Raw genomic sequence first — 9434 nt, 5'->3', positions numbered from 1 at the left:
TGCAGACATCCTTCCTTTTAAAACTGTTCTCTCTTTACCTAGAACAGTGTAATACAAATGGAAACAATTGCTGTAGCTTCCAACCATCCTCATTTTCCCAGAATGCCTCTTGGCCCTCCTTTGGTTTGCAGCATACCCAGCACACTAGTACAAAAGTTAGGAAGAAAGAAAGACAAGAAGACCCCAGGGTGGCACAGTGGCCACCTTGGACCTTGCCCTGGCCCTCCTCAACCCTGGCACCCCCTCTGTGCCTGCCACATAATATCTGGAGAATATAGACACTACAAAATGAGGGTTGGAGTAAGTACACTCACTAAATTTGGTAGATGCTTTGACACCAAACTCATCTGGTTTGAGGGTTTGCCTGTGAGTATTTGAGAACTGGACTTTGTGGGTCAGAGCTTACTTTTATAATGAGTCTCTATTGTATAAAGACTCAAGAGCACTTACATTTTGTGTGAAGTCCACTGTTCCCGGAATCCACAGTTTGTGGGGTCACAGCAGCCATTTCAGCTTCAGCCCAACCATTCCTGCTTTCCATAAAGATTGGCTTGAAACGAGGCAGGTGTAACTGCTACTGTTCTTTCTCACTTTTGGAAGGAGAAGGGAGCTAGCAGCCTGAGGCGGGTCTAATAACTGCCTGCCATGGTTTGGCAAATCCTGATCATGTGCTGTTTTGCGTCGATTACATTTGTCATGGTTCATCTCAGTTGTAACGCCTGTCGGTCAATTACACAAGTTTGGCTGGCTAAAAACCTACAAACTAAAGATGGGATAAACTTCATTTCATCCCAATCTGACAGAGTTCATGAAACTATCATTCTGGTACAGATCATTTGTAACCTGGGAATGCAACAAACATTTGTATAACATATATTTTTTTTAATAACTTCTTTTTATTCATTTTCTATAACCAAACAACAGCAAAGAAAGAAAAAGAAAAATAGCCAACACATACCAAAAAAAGAAAAAAAAGAAAAGAAAAGATCAACCAAATCAAAACACCTAAACCAACCAAAAAACAAACATTAATTAACAATAAATAACGTTTGACTTCCCTCCATCTCAGTTTTGGGTTTTGTGAATATTAAATCCATTCTGCAGTTTTTCATTTTTTAGCGTAAACACATCGCAAGGGTTATATTAAACCTACTGTGATTTTTATATCTCTAGAATTTGTTTCCATATATGTTATGAATTTAGACCAATTGTCGATAAACCTTGAACCTTTTTGCTGTCTAATGCTCTGCGTCATTTTTGCCAGATCCATATACTCAAATAATTTAATTTGCCAATCTTTAACGGTCGGGGTATTTGGGGTTTTCCAATTTTGTGCTAACAGAATCCTGGCAGCTACAGTTGCATATTGAAGCATTATATAATCTTCTTTCTTAATCTCCTCTCCAATCATTCCCAGAAGGAAGGCTTCGGGCTTTTTGACAAAGGTGTATTTAAGTATTTTCTTTAGTTCGTTGTAGATGGAATCCCAAAATTTTTTAACTTCTGCACATTTCCACCGCATGTGGTAGAAGCTTCCCTCTTTAGATTTACACTTCCAACACCTTTTGTCGCCAGTCTTATACATTTTTTGCAATTTCACAGGGGTGATGTACCAATGATACATCATCTTTTCCATATTTTCTCTGAGGGCAGTACAGGCTGTAAATTTCATTCATTTAGTCCACAACTTCGTCCATTTTTCAAAATCCAAATTATATCCAATGTCTATTGCCCATTTTACCATAACCTCCTTAACCTCTTCGTCCTTGGTGTCCCACTCTAATAGCTGATTATACATTTTAGATAGCAGTTTAGTTTTACTTTCTATTATCTCTACCTGGAACTTTGATTTTTTTCTCATTCATTCCAATCTTTTTATCTTCCTTCCATAAGGCATTAATTTGATGATACTGCAGCCAACCTGTTAATTTGCTTTTTAACTCTTCATAAGATCTAATTTTCCATCCTCTTTCCGATCTTTCCAGGAGGTCTTCATAGGTCAATCTCTCACCTTCCATATTTGTTTTTTTGGTAGTTAATATGTCGATAGGGGATAGCCACCAGGGGGTATTTTTTCCCAGTAGTTTTTTATTCTTTTCCCTCGCTTCTAACAATGTTCCTCTGATAATGTGGTTTGAGAAGCCTTTATGCACCTTTTCCTTATTCTGCCAGAGATAAGCATGCCAACCAAATCTTAAATCGAAGCCTTCTAAATCTAGCAGATCTGTGTTTTTTAAAGTAACCCATTCTCTAAGCCAACAAAGGCACGAGGCTTCATAATACAGTCTCAGATTTGGGACCGAGAATCCTCCTCTGTCTTTTCTGTCCGTTAGCAGTTTAAATCTAATTCTCGGTCTTTTACCTTGCCATATAAATTTAGAGAGAATTTTTTGCCAATTTTTAAATATTGCACTTCCTCTAATCACTGGGACATTTTGGAATAAAAATAGAAGTTTCGGTAATATACACATCTTGGTTGCAGCCATTCTGCCTGACCAGGAGAGTTTTATCCTATTCCAAGTATCTAGTTCCTTTTGGATTTCCTTCCAGGTGTTTGTATAGTTATCAGCCATTAAGTTTATATTTTTCATCGTTAGCCACACTCCTAGATATTTTATCTTTTTTGCTTCTTTGATTCCTGATTGGAGTTCTAGCTGCCTCCTTAGATCTTCTCCCATATTCTTAACCATCATTTTAGTTTTAGTTTTATTTAACTTGAAGCCCGCTACTTTCCCAAATTCCTCTAGAAGTGCCAGAACTTTGTCAGTACTCTGTATCGGGTCCTCAACTGATATTACCAGGTCATCCGCGTATGCTTTCAGTTTGAATTCTTTCACCCCAATTCTAATTCCTCGTATCTCAGATGTTTTCCTTATCTTATTTGCAATTACTTCCAACACCATTATGAAAAGAAGCGGTGACAAGGGGCAGCCTTGTCTCGTACCCTTTGAAGTTTCGAATGTGTTAGATAAGTTGTTATTAATAATCAGTTTGGCTCTTTGATTTGAATAAATTGCTTTGATTCCCTCCATGAAAGCACCTTCTATCCCTGCTGTCTCCAAACACTTTAATAGGAATCGCCATGATACATTATCAAATGCTTTTTCTGCATCAATAAAAATCAATGCTGCAGGAATTTCGTTCTTCTTTTCCAAGTATTCAATGATATTTATTATATGCCTAACATTGTCTTTTAATTGTCTATTAGGAAGGAAACCAGCTTGATCTGTATGTATTGCATTTTTTAGATAATTCTTAAGTCTGTTTGCCATTATTTCAGTGAATATTTTATAATCGTTGTTAAGAAGTGATATCGGTCTGTAATTTTTTATGTTTAATTTGTCTGAGTCCGCTGTAGGTATCAGCGTTATGTGAGCATCTTTCCAGGAGTCCGGTATCTCCCCTCCTTGTAGAATATTATTCATTACCTCACATAACACCGGGGCTAAGTATTCTTTGAGGGCTTTATAGTATTTGGCCGATAATCCATCTGGACCTGGTGCTTTCCCCAGTTTCGTTCTCTTTATTGCTTCATGAACTTCATCTACTGTTATGCACATTTGTATAACATAGATGCACGGGTTATCTATGAGTGTATGCGCCCTGTTATGTGTCTACTCAGTGGCAAATCTGGCTTTTCATTTGTTTTGATTTATACAGGAATTTGTATCTCACCTTTCTAGTGCCTGAGAGCAGTGCTTTTTTCTGGGGGTACCCAAGTGTACGCAGTACCAGCACATTTTTTCTAGAAGAAAAGCACTGGTTAGAAGTATGGCACTTTATGTAACAACTTCATGGCGACTGGCACATATTTTTTTCTAGAAGAAAAGCACTGCTTAGGAGTCACACAGGGTTGCTAACAACCACTACAAAATACAATACTTTCCAAAAATACCCTATATTAAGAACAGAAACTGGTGCAGCAGATTCAAGCAGGCATGGGACAAAACCAGTTCTCTGTTTGCTAAATCAGAAGCCCATCTAAACTTTCAGGACATGTGTAATATGATGCATTTACTACAGTGGTACCTTGGGTTAAGTACTTAATTCATTCCGGAGGTCTGTTCCTCACCTGAAACTGTTCTTAACCTGAAGCACCACTTTAGCTTATGGGGCCTCCTACTGCCTCCGTGCCACCGGAGCATGATTTCTGTTCTCATCCTGAAGCAAAGTTCTTAACCCGAGGTACTATTTCTGGGTTAGCGGAGTCTGTAACCTGAAGCGTATTTAACCCGAGGTACCACTGTATTTACTATTGCATTTGGACCCAGCACAGTTTCAAGGTAGCGCCAGCGTACCTTGTATTGTGATAATCCCGTCAGATGGCTAATTATGGCATGTGTCATAGTGGATGGGCCTGACCTCATCAGGAATGGATGTAGTTGGCATACCAGCCTAAGCTGGACAAAAGCACTCCCAGCTGCAGCTGCCACCTGAGCATCCACAGTAGATTTCAGCACCAGGGACAAGAAAGGTACGCAGACCCTGAATTCTAAATTTTATTGCATAATTGGTCTGAATAATAGAAATGCTTGTGCGTAGCATATCAATAACAAGGGTTTATTTGAGGGAGGGAGGGAGGGAGGGAGGGAGAGAGAAGGGTTCTGAATACTTTGCTTTATTGAAAACTTCCACCAATGCTTCTGTTGCTTTAGTTAATCAAATTCTTCTATTGCTGCAGTGGGAGTTTAACGCATTCTTGTAACTTCCTGTCTTAGTCCCAAAGGTTTAAACATTATTTCATAATTAGCCTTTACAGTTATGCTATATGTTCAGAAAGGAGGGGAGAAAGGAGGAAAGTAGCTTCCCTTCTCCTCCTTCTTTTTTCTTTTTACAGGTAGAATGATTGTTTCTATCTGGGGATTAAAAAAGAAAAAAGAAATGTATGCATGTATGTCAGAGAGAAAGAGCAAGAGTTGATCTGCTCATTTTTTTTAAATAAAAAAAGTTCTTCTTCCGTTAACACAAGAAACACCAACTCGTGAGCATTGGTGGGATCCTATTTGGGCACATGCTAGGCTGAAGATAGAAAAGAGACTAGCTGGGGGCAAGATGCTCCTGTTCATGGCTGGCTCATTCAAAGCATAACCCAGCCCTGAGGATCCTTCTACAGCAGCATCAGCATAAGGGGCGGGGCGGGGTCAGAAAGAGTGACAGCAGAGCCCTCTTGGTGTCTGCAGGGCTGCGCTCACTGGGATGGAGATGGGTGAGGTGACAACGAGGTCGGGGGAGTTCTGTATTGGTTTCCTATTAAGTGTTTCTGCAGAAAGTGAGTTGTGCAGCCACCTGGTGTGGTCAGACAAACTGCATCTCTCCCACTCTCACTCATTATATATATAATAGAGCACAGGCAACAACACATTGAGCCTATCACCATTTTGTACAAATAGACTAATTGAAATTAACACTGCCAAATCTGTCGTTGACAGGATAAAATCTGACAAAAATGTGCATTTTTCACTTTTTAAAAATTCAGGCTTTGTGTGAGTGTGTGTTTAAAGTTGTTTTGGTTTTAATGTATTTTTTAAAGCATTAAAAAAAAAACCTTTCAAAAATTGGAGCAAAGTTAGACTGGGATAATTTTCCAGCAACGTTTTGAAAAGAAAATATAATTATAGAAGAATACAGGATTCCCTGTGTGTGAGCGTGTGTTTGTGTGTTACAGTTTCGGCAAATAGTAAAATTGTAGACTCACCTTACAATAGCCCTACTAGGAGCCCATTTCCCAAATGTTTTGCTTAGAAGGAAGTTATCTGCTTTGGCTCAGCCTATAGCCGAAGTCTTTGTAGGAACATTTTCTGAGGGGCAAGAAAGAACATGGGAATCAAATGGTTAATTTCTGCCTTCGGCACCAGGAAAAAGGAAAATACATGCAAGCAAGGAAAAATATTAGTCTATGTCTTTTGAAAGCCTCTGAAAAGATTTGTCTGAAGCGTGTATTTTAATGGGAGCCATACAGGTGTTTTCTGAGCTGTGGAGCGCCTGCGAGCAGGGCCTGGGGGCAAACCCAGGAATATGGTATAATGTAACAAGAAACCTTCCTCCACCACTCTGCATGCTTCAGTAGGAAAATGCAAATCAACTCATTTCCTCTTTTGAGGAGGACTTTAGATAAGGGGTCCTGGGGCAAAGTAACCTCTTGCGCATTCCTTCTTCCATCAGCCATTCTCCTGCTTTGCCTAGAATGTGCTGTGGGGGTAACAGCAGGCACTGAGATGAGGGAGCAGATGCATACTAATGAGCTGGGGGTATAAGAAAGAAGAGCCGTGTGTGTGTGTGTCTGTGTGTGTGTGTACGCACACATGCCTATGTGTGTAAAAGGGGAGCTGCTCTTTTTTTTGCCAATTCTAAGCATGTTCAGAATCAGGTTGTCCAAAAGATTTGTTAGGAGCCAATTGTGCAATGCTCTCACTCACTGACAGTATCCCTGCATGCGCACATTGAATTAATCTCAACTGAAAATCGCTGCAACCTGAAAATAAGTCATCTCGCTCCCCTACCTCTGTGAAAAACGCAACAGACCCCTGTACTGCTAAAGAGGCATGCTTATCACTGAGTCAGTTTCTGCTTCCTGATTCATTCCACCCCCACCCCATTTTGTTGTTTTATTTCGTTTCGTCCGAGGTTAGAATACTGTGTTTTGTTTTTCCATTTGTTTGGAAAGGCAAAATACAGTGGTACCTCGGGTTACATACACTTCAGGTTACAGACTCCGCTAACCCAGAAATAGTATCTCGGGTTAAGAACTTTGTTTCAGGATGAGAACAGAAATTGTGTTCTGGCGGCATGGCGGCAGCAGGAGGCCCCATTAGCTAAAGTGGTGCTTCAGGTTAAGAACAGTTTCAGATTAAGTACAGACCTCCGGAACGAATTAAGTACTTAACCCGAGGTACCACTGTACTCCCATATTCATGTTAAGCCTTTTAGTGGTGGTTTAGTGACAATAATCAATGCTAGTCATCATTATTACTGTTTATTTCCCAGTTTTTCAGGGGACTTAGAAATGATTTTCATATGCCACAGATTTTTCATCCTCTTTACTTGTTTAAAAGGTGGTTCCCCCTATGCAACTACTAACTACTGCTTAGTGCAGAGATAACCAACATAGCGCCCCCAGATGTCGCTGGATTACAATTTCCATTAGCTCCAGCCAGCATGGCCAATGGTCAGGGATGATGGGAGTTATACCCCACACCATTTGGTGCACACAACATTGGCTACCCCTAATTTAGTACTATGCAGTTTAAGGTGGATACAGATATCATCATTAGGACTGTTGCTGACATATCCACCAAGCCCATTGGAAGGTAAGCTCAAATGAACAAAAAGAGAGGCAGAGAAATTATTGTTCATCATCATTGAAATATGTTGCTATAATTAAAGGTACAGTCAATGCTTTAAAGAGAATCAGGCATTTGACTAACACCACAATCATAGCATGGACCTACTCAGAAGTAAGTCCGACTGTGTTAAATGGGACTTATTCCCTAGCATGTATGTTTAGAATTGTAGGCTTAATATCTCTAGGGCTCTGAGGCTGCAATCCTATACCCTCTTACTTGACATTAAATCCCATAAAACCCAAGGAGACTTACTTCTCAGTAGGCACAAAAAGGATTATACTGTGATTCTATTAAGGAATTATTAGCTGCTTAATCACCTGCCTTTAAATTGATTGATAAATTGACTGATTATGTTTACATATGCCCCAAACTTCAGTATAGGTACAATTTTTGACATACTGAAGGAAATCTAAGAGAAAATTCAATAAACACACATGACTTCTCAACATTAGGAGGAAATAACGGATTAATATGATGAAAGCTTGCAGCTCTAGTATTCACATACTATGGTTAAATTTCTATGGCCCTTCAATGCATTCCTGATGACTGTGGAATTTGTGTTTCGTATTAGACAGCCACTTTCGGGCCCCCCAAATGGTTATTCAAAAGCACAACTTACACCACATAAGAAATGATACCCTGCTTATACCACTCTTGGACTACTGAAAGCTACTGAAATTGCCACACTGCTGGACAGATTCTGTGCCCTATGGTGACATAAAATTAAAGCACAGTCATGGCTTTTCCATGGGTGCTCACTGTGCATGTCCAGATCATCATGATAATTCTGCGGAAGAGGCTAGAGACCACAGATGTGGTGCCTGCAAGGCCCAAACTGGGATCCCATCCCCAACCTGATTATTACCCAGCAGTGGTGGCTTAGCGATGGTGCTCGACCTCCCCCTTTCATAGAATCATAGAGTTGGAAGGGACCCTGAGGATCATCTAGTCCAACCCCCTGCAATGCAGGAATATGCAGCTGTCCCATACGGGGATCGAACTTGCAACCTTGGTGTTATCAGCACCATACTCTAACCAATTGAGCTATCCAGGTGCTTTGTTTGACTGCTGCTCAGCAGACATGGACTTCATTGTGCAAACCCACACAGACAATGAGTAATAAAACAACTCAGTTGATCTGGATAACCAGAGGCAGGTATTTCAGCAGCTACTGAAGCCACTTCTGAAAAGGCATGAAAAATCCAGAGTCTCTATAGCCCCAGTGCACTGTTTTCAGCGTCTTTATTGCAGAGATGGGAATGGGAATGTGCTATTTTTGCCTACATGCCATATATTCCTTTGTTGCTGTCTTCTTTGTACCTTTACCAGTTGTGGCCAATGTTGTCCAGCAGTCAAGCATCCCAGGAAGGCAGCAGAGCCCAAGATGAAGGCGCCAGATGAGAGTGGAAGGGAATGGTCCGGCAACAATAATTCTGCTTCCTTGTTCTGTTCTCCTCTCGAAGTGACTGGTGCCGTCATGGAAATTGAAATCTCTAACCCTCAGACCAGAAACCTAACTTCACAGACTTACTTGGTATGTAAAAATATTCCATTTAAATCAGCAGTAAAGCTAACATGAAAGTGCCAATAAATAATATATGCAAAGAGTTTTTTTTATCAATATATAAAGAAAATGTGGAGTTGTGAAGCTGTTGAAAACAAGCATTAGGAGATGTAATGAAGCAGGAATTAGAACAGCACAGTTCCTCTGGCCATTATAAATGAGAACACCGGGTACCTTGAGAACAGGAAAACTGATGAGTACAGTCTGTTCAGGAGAGAAGGAGGGAAATTTCCCCCAGGAACACATTTCAAATTACTTATTTATGAACTGATGAACTGGGAGACCACCTATAGAGAGATAGGAGCAAGCAGTCTGCTGCAGACAGCTACAGAACTCCGAACTAATTGTGCTGCTGTTTTCTGTTATAACTCCTGCTATCCAGCTGGGCTTTGGAAGCAGGAAATTTAGGCACCAAGTCAAAGTCGCGCTTTCCCTCCTTCTCACCGGCATAAATATATATATACATGGATATGTTAATCTGGCAGAACCGCTGGTCAAGGGCTTGGGAAAGCTGCTGCCTTTGTCTC

The 9434-nt window shown here is 40.4% G+C and overlaps 1 long non-coding RNA gene across 1 annotated transcript in view; it reads left to right on the top strand.

The window, feature by feature from the left end:
- Nucleotides 1-4410: 4410 nt before the first annotated feature.
- The window catches only part of LOC310758043, a 72879-nt gene continuing 67855 nt past the window's right edge, over nucleotides 4411-9434 (top strand). The window contains exons 1-2 of the long non-coding RNA XR_014545638.1: nucleotides 4411-4474; nucleotides 8673-8877. This is a non-coding gene — a long non-coding RNA (uncharacterized lncRNA). The remainder of the gene's footprint in view (nucleotides 4475-8672; nucleotides 8878-9434) is intronic.

This window comes from Podarcis filfolensis (genome assembly GCF_964270895.1).
Source record: "Podarcis filfolensis genome assembly, chromosome: 2".
NCBI lineage: Eukaryota > Metazoa > Chordata > Lepidosauria > Squamata > Lacertidae > Podarcis > Podarcis filfolensis.
Note: the sequence above shows the minus strand (reverse complement) of the source record. Positions and strands in the feature narration are given on the sequence as shown.